This window comes from Pelodiscus sinensis, chromosome 4 (assembly GCF_049634645.1).
Source record: "Pelodiscus sinensis isolate JC-2024 chromosome 4, ASM4963464v1, whole genome shotgun sequence".
Classification (NCBI taxonomy): Eukaryota; Metazoa; Chordata; order Testudines; family Trionychidae; genus Pelodiscus; species Pelodiscus sinensis.
The window spans coordinates 8,463,844-8,480,806 of record NC_134714.1 but is presented as its reverse complement, the minus strand read 5'-3'; the positions used below and the strand labels follow the sequence as shown (position 1 = coordinate 8,480,806).

General features: G+C 45.0%; 1 long non-coding RNA gene across 1 annotated transcript in view; it reads left to right on the top strand.

Moving 5' to 3' along the window:
- The first annotated feature begins 371 nt into the window (after positions 1 to 371).
- LOC142829051 (uncharacterized) overlaps positions 372 to 16,963 on the top strand; it is a 36,817-nt gene continuing 20,225 nt past the window's right edge. Inside the window, exons 1-2 of the long non-coding RNA XR_012903249.1 lie at positions 372 to 889; positions 2,716 to 2,810. This is a non-coding gene — a long non-coding RNA (uncharacterized LOC142829051). The remainder of the gene's footprint in view (positions 890 to 2,715; positions 2,811 to 16,963) is intronic.

Below are 16,963 nucleotides of genomic sequence, written 5' to 3'. Positions count from 1 at the left end.
TATAGACAAGGCCTAAAGTTATAAATTGCATTTATCCAGGGTCTTTTTTTTTTCTAAATGAAATCTCAGAGGATGATGGGAAATGGAGGGCATGGAATTTTCAGTTTCCCATTGTGGGGAGGTGTGTATGAAATTTGACTTTTTTCACCAGAAAGAGACACGGATTTATTGGCTTCTGAAACAAAGTGGCTCTGTGTGTCTACTAGGCCCTGAGCCTGAGGCAGGTTGGCTCATTGTGAATGTTTTGATTGCACCCTTCATTAAAAGGAAAGTTACCCCAAATTAGAAGGAAAGTAACACTGAAAAAATCCAGCTGCATCCCCGTTTTATTTCTCAATAAAACATCTGCATTGTTCTTTCAGGATGGCTCTGCCAAACGAGTCAACAATAAACCAAAGACCTGGCAATAGACGAAACGTTGGAAAGCGCCTTTTTAATATGGAAAAGTATCCTGCAGTGTCACAAAGTCCCCCGAGTGGAGACTGCCTCTCGCCCCTGTGAAATGTATACATAATATAGGGCCAAATCGTCGGCTGATGTAAAGTGACCTAAGTCTGTTGAAGTCCATGGAGCTATGCTGATTTACACTGGGTGGGGGAACTTGTCCTATTTTTTTTGTTTGTTCATTAAAAAAAAAAGCTCTTTTTTGGGTCTGTAGAAACTTTGCAAGTTCCTTGTTTTATTGTTAGCTCGTTTGGCAGGAGCAGCTGAGCAATAGAAGTGTTTTGTTTGGAAATACTTTAGGGGGAATTTGACAGAGTCCTAGCTGCCTTATGGTTGTTCTAGCTCTGAGAGGTTTTCACCTCTTCTTGGAGGCTGCACCAGGCTCGGATTATCTCATTTGATTTCCTTGGATCGGCGTACAGCTGAGAATTGAGGAAAATTAAAGGTTAGTGAAGTTTGCTTTCATCTCACACTGAGAGCTTTCAGTTATTTAAATGTAACTTGTTCTCTCTCTCTCTTTTTCCCCTTCCTGACAACTACCTTCTTGTTTTTGTGAACTAAAAATACCACTCGAGGTTTGATGTAGTTTGATTTGGTTCGGTAACCAAAGTGTGACCCAAACAGCTTTTTCTCCTGTGCAAGAGAGACTTAGAGGAAGAGGAATGGGGCCAGATTCTGATCTCAACGACGTGGGTGTAAACCCAGCGTCAGCCACTGACAGCTGAATCCGACCCTTCTATTTGAATATCAGGTGTGGAAACGTTCCGTTTTTCATGGCCAGCAATAACACGCCGGGTTGTTTTGCTCTGTGTTGTCACACAGCTTACTTTATTGCTCTCCAAATCTGTAAAAACCTCATCACCAAAGCTCTACTCACTTGCAAAGAATGAAAATAAACCAGGAAACCGCTTCTTGTGCTCACACAACCACCTCTTTCCTCTGCTTCCCAGGTCGAGGTCAGAGCCTCAGTTTCCTCAGTTGATGACAACTGGCACTGCTGTGCTCACGTAAACCACCAGCATGCCCTGGATGTGCTGAGCTCCTTTGAAAAGTGGGATATTTATCTTTGGGCCTCTTCTGCCAGTCTGGCTGGGAATGTGGGGGCTGAAAAGCTAGCTCTAAAATTCTAATACTGGCACCATCTAGACCATCCCTGACAGGTGTCTGTGTAATCTGGTCTTAAAAGCCCTCAATGATGGAGATTACACAACCTCCCTCAGCCATTTAGTCCAGTGCTTAACCACCAGGACAGCTACGACGTTTTTCCCTGATGTCCAACTTCAACCTTCCTTGCTGCAATTTAAGCCCATTGCTTCTTGTCCTATCCTCAGAGGTTAACGAGGACAATTTACCTCTCACCTCCTTGTAACACCCTTTTATGTACTTGAAAATAGTTATCATGTCCCCCCTCAATCTTCTCTTCTGCAGACTAAACAAACGCAGTTCTTTTAATCTTCCCTCACAGGTCATGTTCTCTAGACCTTTAATCATTTTGTTGCTCTTCTCTGGACTTTCTTCAATTTCTCCACATCTTTCTTGAAATGTGGTGCCCAGAACTGGACTCAATACTCTCGTTGAGGCCTAATCAGAGCAGAGTAGAGTGGAAGAATGACTTCTCATGTCTTGCTCACCACACTCCTGTTAATACATCCCAGAATCATGTTTGCTTTTTTGCACCAGTGTCACGGTACTCCTTCGTAGTCAGTCATTTCCCATTTTGTATGCGTGCAATCGGTTGTTCCTTCCTAAGTGAAGTACTTTGCATTTGTCCTCATTGACTTTCATCCTATTTACTACAGACCGTTTCTCCAGTTTGTCCAGATCCTTTTGAATGTTAACCCTGTCTTCTGGTCTTAGCCTTCTCTCACCTGGAGAGCCCAAAGACTTGAGGATGGGAGAATCCCTGATCATTTGAGGGAAGAGACAATGAAGGGTTGAGGATGGTTAATTTTTAACCTTTGTCCATTGTGCTTTGCGTTGCACTGCATCTTGGAGAAGGTCAGTCTGGCAGCATCCGTACAGCGCTTGCGGAATGTGCAGCTCTTGGAATGAATATAATTTTACAATTGGCCCGAAAAAACTCCATCTAGTTGTCAAGGTTCAAGAATGTTGTTTTATTAGGATTACGGCCTTGTTCTTCTTTGGTGTCAGCAGGCGTTTATGACTGTTACAACAAGAATGAAAAGCTGGGTCTGGAATAAGTGTTGCTTTCTCCTGCCAGGCGCAGGGTTCACCGTGGAGGCCAGACATATGTCTTTCTTTCTCCCCCAGATGCGACTTTCTTTCTGGAGGAGGCGGTGGACTGCACCCTCGCACTGGAAGAAGTGGCTGACGGCAGCTGCTTGCTGTGGGTTTGTAGGCCGAAGGTAACTGAAGGACCGTGTCACCCCCTCTGCCTCTGCAGGTGGAGCAAACCCTGATGAGTATGACAATGGAGAATGGGGAATGCCACAAGGATGCCCCTTAATGGGAACTGTGCAAGGTTGCCTCAGGCTGGGGTGAAGTGGGGGACAGAGCAGGGTTGGGCTAAGTGGCCAGTCACTAGCTGTAGCTTGCTCCTTCCCTCAGCTCAGCCAGTCTGTCATGGGTACATTAATCCAGATCCTGGCTCCCCTGCTCCAGGATGGAATCCGTCCCAGGGGGAGTAGGCTCTGCTGACAAGCATGAGATTCCCATAACTGCGCAGCCCCGGCCCAGCCATTCTGTGAGAGCCAGAGGGACACAGGAGAGCCAGAAGAGAAACCAGTGCAAAGGTCTGGGAGGCTCCACATAGCTTCCCCGGGCCTCCACAGATCCCCTGTGGTCCACGCAGACCTTGGCAGGTTGTTTCCAAGAGGTGACCAAATTCTGCCTGGCCCCAGGGAGCAATGTCTGGGAAGTCTGCGCCGAGACCCTGACAGAGCTTTCAGGCCCCTTGTGGGTCCTTCCTGCCTAGGGCACGGCCAGGCCATTAGCACTGTCATCATCAGCAAAGCCTGCTGAGGTTGGAAAACTTGGCCGGCTGTTTGCTTGTTTGTTTGTTTTGCCTGAGGAGCTCCATATGCCTTTCGGATTTGCTGGCCATCAGGGGGCTGAGGAATAACGAAGTGTCCACATCAGTGGAGCTGGGTTTTTGTTTGTCTGTTTATTTGAAAGAGCAGATGGAGGGCGGATAAAAGGGGTCTCCGTTGTGGATGGGGAGAACTCTCATGTCATGGTCGGGACTGGACAGCAGGACCAGCATGGCCGTGCGCAGTGTGGGATGTCAGGGCGGGGGTCTGCCCAGAAGGTAGAGGGATGAATTGTCTTTTGGACACCGACGGGGGGATTCTGAGCAAACCATTCATTTTATCGTACAAACAACTGGTTTTTCACGTCCATGAAGGTCCAGTCTCTGGTGTGCAACCCTGAGCTTCCTCATGCCATTAGAATTAATGAGGCTGGTTCTATGAATAAGTGTAAATAAGGTCGCAGAACGGACCTTACACAATGCCCCATCCTGAAGTCCTTACTCAGCTCCTATTCAGTCCTCATTTAGCCAAAATATCCATGGACTAAACATGGTTATGTAGGACCCTCAGGACTTGGCCCATACATTCCAGCTGTAAGTTTTGGGGCTGAACATTAATTATGTTAGATTTATCTTACCCTGACAGTCCCGCTGAATTCTACGGGGTGTCAATGTAGAACAAGGGCTCTGTCGTAATGTTCTGTGAGAAAAGAGCTATAGTTACCGTGGCTTGCAGGGTCTTGGTGGCTCTGTTGTATGCAACTCCTTGGGAGATCTCAGATATAGTGCCTCACCCTCCTCGGTGGTCCTGCTGCCATCACCAGCCTGCTTCCAGAGAAGGCGGCGTCTCTCCATTTGTGTCCCATTGCTAATCAGTCAATACCGCAGGTCATTTCTGCATTCGAAATACGTGACGCTGGAATTCCTTCGACAGCATAATCTGCCCTCATGACCAGAGCCTCTTGGGTTGCCACACAGCCAGAATGAGAGAACTGGAGGTATGTCTACACTACCCTCCTAGTTCGAACTACGAGGGTAATGTATGCATACCGCACTTGCAAATGAAGCCCGGGATTTGAATTTCCCGGGCTTCATTTGCGTAAGCGGGGAGCCGCCATTTTTAAAACCCCACTGTTTCGAACCCCGTGCAGCGCGGCTACACGGGGCTCGAACTAGGTAGTTCGGACTAGGATTCCTAGTGGAACGAGGTGTACCGGTAGTTCGGAATAGGGAAGCTCCGTCTACACCATCCCTGACAGATGTCTATCTAACCTGTTCTTAAATATCTCCAGAGAGGGAGATTCCACCACCTCCCTTGGCAATTTATTCCAATATTTGACCACCCTGACAGTTAGGAATTTTTTCCTAATGTCCAATCTAAACCTCCCTTGCTGCACTTTAAGCTCATTACTCCTTGTCCTGTCCTCAGAAACCAAGAGGAACAAATTTTCTCCTTCCTCCTTGTGACACCCTTTTAGATATTTGGAAACCGCTATCATGTCCCCCCTTAATCTTCTTTTTGCCAAACTAAACAAGCCCAGTTCATGAAGCCTGGCTTCATAGGTCATGTTCTCGAGACCTTTAATCATTCTTGTCGCTCTTCTCTGTACCCTTTCCAATTTCTCCACATCTTTCTTGAAATGTGGCGCCCAGAACTGGACACAGTACTCCAGCTGAGGCCTAACTAGTGCAGAGTAGAGCGGCAGAATGACTTCACAAGTTTTGCTTACAACACACCTGTTGATACAACCTAGAATCATATTTGCTTTTTTTGCAGCAGCGTCACACTGTTGTCTCATATTCAACTTGTGGTCCACTATGACCCCTAGATCCCTTTCCGCCATGCTCCTTCCTAGACAGTCGCTTCCCATCTTGTATGTATGGAACTGATTGTTCCTTCCTAAGTGGAGCACTTTGCATTTCTCTTTATTAAACTTAATTCTGTTTACCTCAGACCATTTCTCTAACTTGCTAAGGTCATTTTGAATTATGTCCCTATCCTCCAAAGAAGTTGCAACCCCACCCAGTTTGGTATCATCTGCAAACTTAATAAGCGTACTCTCTATCCCAATATCTACATCATTGATGAAGATATTGAACAGTACGGGTCCCAAAACAGACCCTCGCGGAACTCCACTTGTTATCCCTTTCCAGCAGGATTTAGAACCGTTAACAACAACTCTCTGACTACGGTTATCCAGCCAATTATGCACCCACCTTATCATGGCCCTATCTAAGTTATATTTGCCTAGTTTATCAATAAGAATATCATGCGAGACCGTATCAAATGCCTTACTAAAGTCTAGGTATATGACATCCACCGCTTCTCCCTTATCCACAAGGCTCGTTATCCTATCAAAGAAAGCTATCAGATTAGTTTGGCATGACTTGTTCTTCACAAACCCATGCTGGCTATTCCCTAGCACTTTATTACCTTCCAAGTGTTTGCATATGATTTCCTTAATTACCTGCTCCATTATCTTCCCTGGGACAGACGTTAAACTGACCGGTCTGTAGTTTCCTGGGTTGTTCTTATTCCCCTTTTTATAGATAGGCACAATATTTGCCCTTTTCCAGTCTTCTGGTATCTCCCCTGTCTTCCATGATTTTTCAAAGATCATAGCTAAAGGCTCAGATACCTCCTCTATCAGCTCCTTGAGTATCCTGGGATGCATTTCATCAGGACCTGGTGACTTGCTGACATCTAACTTTCCTAAGTGATTTTTAACTTGTTCTTTGTGTATCCTATCTTCTAAACTTACCCTCTCTCTGCTTGTATTCACTACGTTAGGCACACCTCCAGACTTCTCGGTGAAGACCGAAACAAAGAAGTCATTGAGCATCTCCACCATTTCCAAGTTTCCTGTTACTGCTTCTCCCTCCTCACTAAGCAGTGGGCCTACCCTGTCCTTGGTCTTCCTCTTGCTTCTGATGTATTTATAAAAGGTCTTCTTGTTTCCCTTTATGCCTGTAGCTAGTTTGATCTCATTTTGTGCCTTTCCCTTTCTAATCTTGCCCCTGCATTCCCGTGTTGCTTGCCTATATTCATCCTTTGTTATTTGTCCTAGTTTCCATTTTTTATAGGACTCCTTTTTTATTTTGAGATCATGCAAGATCTCCTTGTTAAGCCAAGCTGGTCTTTTGCCATATTTTCTATCTTTCCTACACAGAGGAATTGTTTGCTTTTGGGCCCTAAACAACGTCCCTTTGAAATACTTCCAACTCTCCTCAGTTGTTTTTCCCTTCAGTCTTGCTTCCCATGGGACCTTACCTACAAGTTCTCTGAGCTTATCAAAATCTGCCTTCCTGAAATCCATTACCTCAATTGTGCTGGTCTCCCTTCTACCTTTCCTTAAGATCATGAACTCTATTATTTCATGATCACTGTCCCCCATACTGTCTTCCACTTTCAAGTTCTCAACTAGTTCCTCCCTATTTGTTAAAATCAAATCCAGAACAGCTTCTCCTCTGGTAGCTTTTTCAACCTTCTGAAACAGAAAGCTGTCTCCAATGCAGTCCAGAAACTTATTGGATAGCCTGTGCCCCGCTGTGTTAGTTTCCCAACATATGTCTGGATAGTTGAAGTCCCCCATCACCACCAAATCTTGGGCTTTGGATAGTTTTGTTAATTGTTTAAAAAAGGCCTCATCCACCTCTTCCACCTGGCTAGGAGAGGGCTCAAAGTTCCAAGAGTATGTCTAGACTGCATCCCTCTGTCGGCAGAGGGATGCAGATTAGGCAGGTCGACATTGCAAACGAGGCAGGAATTTAAATATCCCGTGCCTAATTTGCATAAAAATGGCCACTGCGTTTTGCCGACTCAGCACTTTGTCGGCAAAAAGTGGCAGTCTAGAGGGGGATCTGTCGAGAAAGAAAACCTTTTTCGACAGATCCTGTAAACCTCCTGCCAACAGAGGGATGCAATCTAGACATACCCCAAGTGTCCATCTGTGCCCCAGCCTGGAGCAGCCATTACAGGGCAAGTCCTTATGAGCTCCTAAAGTCCTGAGCTGAGCATGCTGAGTCGTTTTGTGGGGATGGCGCATGTGCAGTCTGGACTGCACTAGGAATGAAGGTTGGAGCATGCTCAGTAAAGACAGACTCTTTAGAGAGTTAAAATGAAAGAAGTCGCCCTACATAATTTGGCCAACTTTGGGTGGATTTTTATGAGGATGCTAAAAGGCGCATCTCTGGTACAATGGCCACTTCCTTCCCAAAATTCAAGACTCCTTCTCAAAAGTATGGGCATGATCAAGTTTTTCAGAGACAAGGTCTCCAGAATGTTTTGTCATGGGCAAAGCAACTTTATTTTCCATAATTTCAGTCTCACAAAATGACAGTGTGGACTGAAATTTTCATAAGAACATACTGGGTCCAATCAAAGGTCCATCTAGCCCAGTATCCTGTCTTCTGACAGTGGCCAATGCCAGGTGCCCCAGAGGGAGTGAACAGAACAGGGAATCATTAAGTGATCCCTCTCCTGTCACCCATCCCCGGCTTCTCCATTCCTGCCCATCCTGGCTAATAGCCATTGGTGGACCTAACCTCCATGAATTTATCTAGCTCTTTTTTGAACCCTGTTAGTCCTGGCCTTCACAACATCCTCTGGCAAGGAGTTCCACAGGTTGACTGTGTGTTACATGAAGAAATACTTCCTTTTGTTTGTTTTAAACCTGCTACCTATTAATTTCATTTGGTGACCCCTAGTTTTTGTGTTATGGGAGCAAGTAAATAATTTTTCCTTATTCATTTTCTCCACACCAGTTATGATTTTATAGGCCTCTATCATCTCCCCCGCCCCTTAGTCTTCTCTATTCTAAACTGAAAAATCCTGGTCTTTTTAATTTCTCCTCATAAGGCAGCCATACCAAGCCCCCTAATCAATTTAGTTGCCCTTTTCTGAACTTTATCCAATTGCAATATATCTTTTTGGAGATGAGGTGATCATATCTAATTTTTCAAAAATACTCATCCCATGGCAGCCACCTAGCATGGAAAAATCATCTCAAATAGTTAGAGTTTGGAAAAATTGCCCAACAGAAGACAGGGTGTTATAATGGGAAATGCTCGGCACCTTTAATAGGGCCCTCCCCCTACCAAGACTTATGTACATGCTTTAAATTAATCCTGTAAATCTTTACAGGATTGGGACCCTAATATAGAGAAAGCTAGAGGCTAATAAAACCAATTAAGCACACCTGAGTTTAGATTACACTGCCTTTACTTGTGATTATATCAATGAAACAACTCAGCAGAACTAGCTGGAAAAGGGAAGATCCCCATTTATAAGTTACCTATTGGGGAAATTATTTTTTCCCCACAGGAAAATGTGAAAAATTGTCTGAAAAAAAGCCTGCTTTTCCTAATTTCCTTTTTTGTTTTCTCATATTCCCTCTGCTTATGACTGTTTTCCAATGGGAAAATAAAGTCTGAATGTAACTTTCTCTCACCTACAGAGGACATTGAAGAGTGAAATGGTTACTTTTAAAAGTGAAAAGCAGCACACTTTAAAACTCTTTAAAAACAATTCACCGCTTTTCTTGGCGCGGGGATGAATAACAATTAAAAAATGGGGGGAGAGGAGGTTCAGCATTTCCATCATTTTGAAATGAAAAAAAATCTTCAAAAATAATTATTTTTCTCCAAAACTTCTCATTGAGGTTTTGTTTTTCAAAAAAAAAAGAGAAATGTTAAGAAGAAAAATTTTACGTGCAAAATATTGTTTTTGATTAAATCTCACTTTTTACTAGAAAAAAAAACCCTTTGTATTACTCTCTAGAGTCGACGTTACTCAGGGGGTAAGTTACTGTTCCTCTTGAAGAAGGGTAGCAAAATTTGCCCCTTAAATTTTAGATACAATCTGCAGCCCCAGAATTTATCTTTGTAGTAAAACTCCTCACAGGGGTGCAGTAAAAAAAAAAAAATCACTGTACAGTAGGGAAACCCCTTTTTTCTTGTAAATTAGAAAAATGTGAACAATGCCAATAAGTGATTATGCAGAAATCTGAACCCACCTGACCTATCTTTTGTTCCATTTTTTTATAGTTGCCTTAGTTAGAAAGTAGACTGATAAGCAAGTTGTTTATTGCAAATACAGCATTCCTGGAAGTCAGATTGCTCCCGTGGCTTGACGTGCATTGTTGTGAGGGAAGAGACCCCATATTGGGGAAGGAATTGCCTTTTGTTCATGAAATTGCCCAGTCGCACATTTCAATGTACTCAAGTACCTCCAGCAATGAGATTTTTAGTGACTCTTCAGCCTCTGAGTGATCTACTGTCTTCAAGAAGTGTTAATTGTGATCTGTTTCGACTGGAAGAACCAAAGGAGATTGTGGTAGACTGAGCAAGGCAGCAGTTGGCCTACAAAAACAATAATGTTTGAAATGTTATAGTGTCTCCCCGGAATACATCCGTCATTCTAGGTCTGATTTATGGGTGCCTGGGTTATGGGTTCAGAACTTGAAGAAAAAGGCAAACACTCATTCTGTGTATCCATATAAACATGTTACACATGTGTTTAAGTGGTCGTGGCATGTAAAATAGGGCTAGAGTGGCAATTAAAATATTGAGATACATAAAAGCCACCTGCTTTAAATGAATACAGTAATCTACACAAAGCTCAGTGAGCAAAGCTGCGTTCAGAACGAACCCTGAACCTGCATACTTACCTATGCTTAACAACATAATCATTAAAAGAACAGAAACCTTTCCTTCTAATCCCTCTCCTACAGGCCAACATGTGGATGTTAGCATATTTGAACTGCTTCACATTCCTTCTTGCCTGCTTTTGAGAACATACTACATTTTAAAACTTGTTGGGTTCTTTCATGTTTTATTTGACCCTATGTAATTGCATTCCTGAAGGAATAACAGGCTTCCACAGTGATTTATACCCTGTATTAAATGTCAGTTTTGAAGAGACACAGTGAGCAGTTTGGTTTAACCTCCTGTCTTCCTATGGAAGTTCAAAACTGCACCGTAGCTGGAGTTCTGAGGGCGAAGAAATGAAGGGAACATGGGCTTAGAGAAGACATTGCATGAAGCGTATTTGCAATGTCTTTAAAAGCACCAGCACAATATTCCATAAAGCCATCCTTTTTTTTTTTTAACTATTTGTGTAGTTCATTGCTGGCCCCAAGCACCAGTGAAGGCTGTAAATCAGCGCAGCAGAGTGAAATTGCAAACGCTCTCTTCCTTGTAGCCACCCACTGCTCTGACAAGGGAGACTCCAACAATAGGCCAGAACATTTTTTTCCCCTCCAAAACAAAACAAAAAAACACCCGTTGAATAGTGGGTTTGGCATCGGGCCCAGTAATAAGGCCAGGAAAATAAATTGTCCTTGTAATTTAGTGTCGGGCTGTTGTCTTTATGCACTTAATTTTCTGAATAGGTACACTATTATTGTTTCAGCTATTTCATTCTCGTTGTAGATTTCCTTATGCACAGTGAACAACTGCTTAATCAAATGTTATGAACTAATTATGGGGGGGAGAAGTTAAATAAATCTTCCTGGAATGGCACATTCCCTGGTGCATGTGTGTGTGTTTGTGTTTAAATCTAAAAGGGAATACAGCCCATGATATAATCTGGCATGAGACTTACAGAATCATTGTCTTTAGAAGCTCTGATCCTAAAATATGTTACAAGATAACCTCCCTAAAGACTTAAAAACTTATTTCTTGCACCCAAAACAACCTTCTCCAGCTCCCCCTAACCATGGCTCACTTCAAGGTGTGAGGGGGATGTTCTAACTTCCCACAGTGGAAATTTAGCAACAAACGCCGCAAGAATGAGAGTTTCCCTTTACCGCTAGAACAACATGTTTGATCCACCAAACCTTTTCTCATGTGCAGCATTATCCTCACTGAGGAAGGACTGCGCCAGTGCACAACAGTGTGCAGAATCAGAACTGCCCAGCAATGGGCACATGCTCCATTGAAGACAGGAGCCAGATAGTCAGTCGGTGTAAACCGGTGTGGCTCACTCCACTGATTTCTATGGTGTGACACTGATTTATACCAGTCGAGGATCTGGCTCCGTGTTTGGCTTTTCCTACTTAGAAAGTCTAATGGAGATTCTATCATTGATGGGGACACAGAGTTACTAACTGTTCACCCTAGGCCTAGGCTATTCATCTCATGGTCTGGATACAAACTGGCATAACTCCACTGAGGTCTTACAACGTACCACCAGACTTGTGCTCCTTCAACAGGCTTCTCTGCACACAGTTCAGTCACTATCCTGCCTTGGTCCTGCCATGCTTGGTCCTGCCGTGAGGGCAGGGGACTGCACTTGCTGAGCTCTCGAGGTCCCTTCCAGTTCTAGTGTTCTATGATTTTATGATTCTATCACTAATTGTGCCTATTGTGCTAATGACTCAGCCAGGTCATTGCTCCTTCCCCAGCAAACTCCCCATGGAAATCAGCGAGTGTTTTGCCCAGGTGAAGAATCTGTGTGTAATAGTATGTCTCTGTCAGGTTGTTCTGGATACTCTCTGCATAGGAGATCAGTGTATGCACCCGCTTAAGACCCTCTCGTAATCTGTGCCTTTCTCCCCAGATGTACGGTTTGATGGATGCGGTATCTTCTTTGCACTTTTCTCTCCCCTCTTTGCATGCAGAAGATAGGCATTCTTTCTGCTGCTCTTTGGTGCCCTTCCTGGAGCTGCAACAATTTAAATCAAATAATCAGAGCTAACATTAAGATACAAGTGAATCACCTAACTTCATTTCCCTCCTAAAAGGATAGATAACTGGTTAAAATTAACATCAAGCCAGCTAGAGGCTCCTCATCGATGTGTTATTTTAAAGTTTCAGCTAATGAGACGTCACTAGGATCTGATCATTCGTATCGATAATAAGAACTTGTCTACATTCAACAGGGCCTATCATAAGTCATCTGGGAAAACATATTTAAAGAGGAAAATTTGGTTAAAGGCCCCAATTCAGCAAAGCACCGATTTAAGGTCAGGTTAAGGTATGCAACTCAAGCTACATAAAATACATTGCTGGAGTTGACTTACCTTAAGCCAAGCTTGGTGCCGTCTTCACAAAGAGAGATGGGAACAAATGCTCCTGTTGGGTTTCTTTGTTCCTCGTGACTGCCAGGAGTACTGGAGCAGACCAGGACCACCCTCAGTGTTGGATTTAGTGGGTCGTAACTAGACCCACTAAGTCGAACGCCAGAAGAGTGATCTCCGGCACAGCAAGTGAGGCGTGGCCAAAGTAGATTTAAGCATGTGCTAAAATACTTCACTGAATCGGGATTTAGAAGAGCCATTTTTAGGTGGCCAAAAGGCAAAAAGTGAACCTCACCGCATTTTCATAAGCAAAAGGAACACTGTTAGTTGGGTTTGTGTCTTGTCTATACTAAGAACTTTTGATGCTTTAAACATACTAGTGTATTTAAAGTGTTACCACCTCCCTTACTGTGAATGCAGTTTTTCTGTATAAAAGTGCTTATAGCAACATAGCTTATTCCAGTGCTGTTTTTGTAAAAAAAAAAAAAAAAAGGTTCTGGTACTCAAGGGGAAACATTTTGAGCTCTGACTGGAGGTGCTGGTACTGAGTACCGGGCAGTACCATCACAAAAAAAGCACTGGCTTATTTTAGTTCAGAAAGTGGAATAAGCTATTTCTGTAGAAGGCACCTTTAATAGTATTTATGCTAAGGCTTATACCGCGTATAACCAGCATACTCTCAGTTTTGGTCACAGAATCTAGTGGGGAGGGTCCTTTGGATTCGGGGCATTGCTTTACACATCAGAATAGCCCCGACCAGCCAAGGAATTGAAGCAAAAGCAAGAACCGAGTGAGGGAAACCAAGCCTGTTACCAGAGCAGAGCTGCCATGATGTCATTACACTCAAACAAGGAAGCAACCAGATGTCCTAGAGACAGGTACATTTTAATTCCATTTGACCGCACAAGGGAAAACCACTGCGGAGACCAAAATGGGAAGAAGAAAATGTTTTCTATTCAGTCCTCAAGAAGGTAACTCTAAACCAGGGGTGGGGAACCTCAGGACTGGGGGCTGGATCCGGCCCCCGAGGCTGAGGGACCTCCTAGCATTGGGGAACCCGTGCTAACACTCCAGCCCCATTGCTGCCCCACCAAGGGACTGGAGCACACAAAATCTACTAGGCTTGGCCCCCTTCCCAGGAATGTGGGGAGGGGCTTTCTCCTCAGTCAGGGGCCACGTCGGTGAGCGTTGGTGTTTGTTTTTTTGGCTTCTCTCTTATGTGCCCCCCCCCAACTGATTTTTCTATGGTTCAGGGGCTCCCGACCCCCAAAAAGTTTCCTCACCCCTGCTCTAAACATTGGAGGGGAGGGGAGGAATGATGGGCATGAATTTTGAACCCGCACGCATGTGAGCAGTTTCATTAACATCCATGGGATTTTACTCACATAAAAAGAGACAATTGGTTTAAGGGTTTCAGGAGCAGCCCCTTTTATTTGGGAAAAATCATTCAAGCACTTCTCTCTGACACCACCACGGTTCCTTGCAGCTCTGGAAAAACTAATATTTCATTGACTTCCTTTCGACAAATCTGCTTTTCACCGCAAGTGAACAAAATCCATCATTTCCCACAAAATAATTTAATTTCCCTGATTAAATTTTGAAAACCTTTTCTGCCCAGTTCATATGTGGGCTTAGGTGTCTCATTCATATAGCATGCTAGAGGGTGCAAGATTAGCTGGACCCAATACAATTACTGCGTCTGGATATGCTTGGTTTTGGTTGGAGCAACACTTGCCTAGTAAGGATGACAAAACACTTCACAGAACAGTGAGGTGAGGCTCTCCTGCAGACAGATGGAGAAGATGAGGTGGAAGGAAGAGTGAGCAAAAAGAAAATAAGAGCGTCTTTATTCATCTAGCCAGGCTAGTTCTGAGGGAGGAGAAGAAGTATGTGGAGACAGAAAACTATTATGTGGGGAGAAAGGGGTTAAAGACAATTTGCAAAGGGGAACAAACGGGACTGTGCCCGTTTTTTAAAAATCATTAATGTAGTAGTGCAGTAATGCCTAGGGTGGGGTGGGGTGGGGTGGGGTGGGGTGGGGTGGGGTGGGAGGGCGACAGAATTTCCGGGCCACTGGGCAAGATGGGGAAGGCCGACAGTGTGCTCCCAAAAAGAAAAGGCCCTCGGGTGGAAGGGGTGTGGCTGGGGCTATCCTCCCTCCCGTCAGCCATTCAGTGCCGCCCAGAGCATGTTGCCCGGGGCTCCAGCGGTGATTTAAAGGGCCCTGGGCCTCCTGGTCACCACTGCTGCCCTGTGATTCACTGGGCACTAGGGCAGTTGCCCCCTTTGCCCTCCCCCCAGTCCACCAGCGACCCTAGTTGTGGCCAGGAACCCCATTGTGCTAGGTGCTGTACAAACAATCTTGGTATAAGACAAGTGCCCACACAGGGATGCAGGCAATTGGGGGAGCTGAAGGAACCAATGAAATGATATTGGTGAGCATGGTCAACCCACTAGCTGCCCAACTATTTTTTTTTAAAATTTTGTTATCGTGTCTAAAGACTGATCGAAAGGACATTTTTTTAAAGCCTTGATATTTTTATTTTTTACCTCAGAAATGCCAAGGCTGTGGCTCCACGCTTCTGTCAGAGGCTTCCTGGAGGAACCCGGACAATTCCTGAGTCCTTAATTGAAAGGGCCAGTTGTTGAATTGAAATAAAAATATCTTTTCTCCTCAGGCCCCACTTGTTTATCCGGCCTTGGAGTTACACAGGTGCTAACAACAAACCCAAACCAGAGTTGTAACCGGTCAATATCAAACCCCCATCTCCTTTCAGTCGTTGGTAATGTCGTAATTGTATTAGCTCCCCTCATGCCTGTGGAGTCTAGCGGGAGAAAAAACAGAGATGTCACCTCCATTTGTAATGACAAAATTAAGCAGGAAAAGAAACTCTTGTAAAAACAACCCAAGAGGAGCCAATTTTTCAGACTTATTTTGTGTACCAGAGAGCGCAAAGGTTTTTCCTTCTCTCCCTTACTGAAGATCGCCTGCAACGGGATGAGAACCTAAGGCCCAGGGGCCAGATGTGGCCCCCAGCTTGCCTGGATCTGGCCCCTGAGGCTCAGGGCTACTCCCCCCTCCCCTCCCCAGCATTGGGGAGTCCACACTGGCACTCCAGCCTTCCTGCTGGCCTGGAGCAAACAATCGACAAGCCTAGGCCCGGCTAGGCTGTGGTGTGTGAGTGGAGTGTCTTTCTCCTTCTCAGTCAGAGGCCACATCACTGGGTTTTGGTTTTGGTTTGGTTTTTTTGCTTCTCACTTGTGTGTGTCCCCCCGCTCCCTCCCCCCCCCCCCCCCGCCCCGATTCTCCAGCCCTGACCTATAATATCAAAAGCTGGCTCGAGTTGTAAGAGGGGTTTCCTAGACTCCTTGTTCCTGCCAGATACCTCAAGCTTCATTCAGGGTCACCCATCTTTGAAGCGGGTTGTGCGGTTCAAGGGCTTCCCTGGGCAGGATGTTCTGTTATGCTGAAAGGTGTTAATGACGGCCCTATCAGTGGCTCTTTGATCTATTTAGATCAGTCACCGAGCCAGGTAAAATGGATGGGTCTGCTAAGCACCTTTCATTCAGCCAAATGAAAGAGCAATAAATGCCCCTTTCTGTGATGATGGCTGAAACAGAGGAGGCAACTGCCCAAGGCCCTGGCCTGGGGGAAAGGATTTGGGCAGAGTCTGAGCCCCGTGGGCAGAGAGATTTCCTGCAAGGGCTGGAGAACTAGTGCCTGGAGGTATGTGTGTGTGTGAGAGAGAGGCAGAAAGCACCAGAGAGCTGCAGAAAGCCAGCGGACAGTGAGAGAAGCAATTGGGAGCGTGGTCCTTTCAGGGAGTATAGACAGAACTCTGGGGACGTGGAATTGGCTGGAACGGCAAGCTTGGCAGTCATAAGTAAGGAGCTGTTTATCCCAGGGGTGGGGAACCTAAGCCCCTTAGGTCAGATGCAGCCCCCAGCTTGCCTTGATCAGCCCCTGAGGCAGACTCCTTTCCCCCAGCATTGGGGAACCTGCACTGGTGCTCCAGCCCTGCTCCCCCCACCCACCGCGGGGCTGGAGCACACAAAATCTACTAGCCAGGGACCCCTTAGTCTCTGGTGTGTGAGGGGAATGTGGGGAGGGTCTTTCTTTTTCTCATTCAGGGGCTGCACTAAAGAAACACCTTTATGATCAGTTTCTGCTCCTAACAGAAACAGTTCAGCAAGGCTCTGAATCATGGCTGGTCACTAGGTGCACAGGGAGGAATATGTACATGCTTCGGGCTAGGGCAACATTTCTTCAACCAAAAAGGGGGAGAGGGTGAAATCTTTGCCCCACTGCAGTCAATGGCAAAATGCCCATTGGGCTCAGTAGAACTAGAATTTCACTCCAGGGGACCAAGAAAGAATTATCCAAAAATTAACCTAAAGGATTAGAAATCACTAAAAAAGAAACTCTCCGGGTGCTCCGGAATGTGGTTTTTTTTCTCGTAAAAATCAGACCAAAATAGTCACACTTGCCTTAATCTTGAACCCAGGCAAT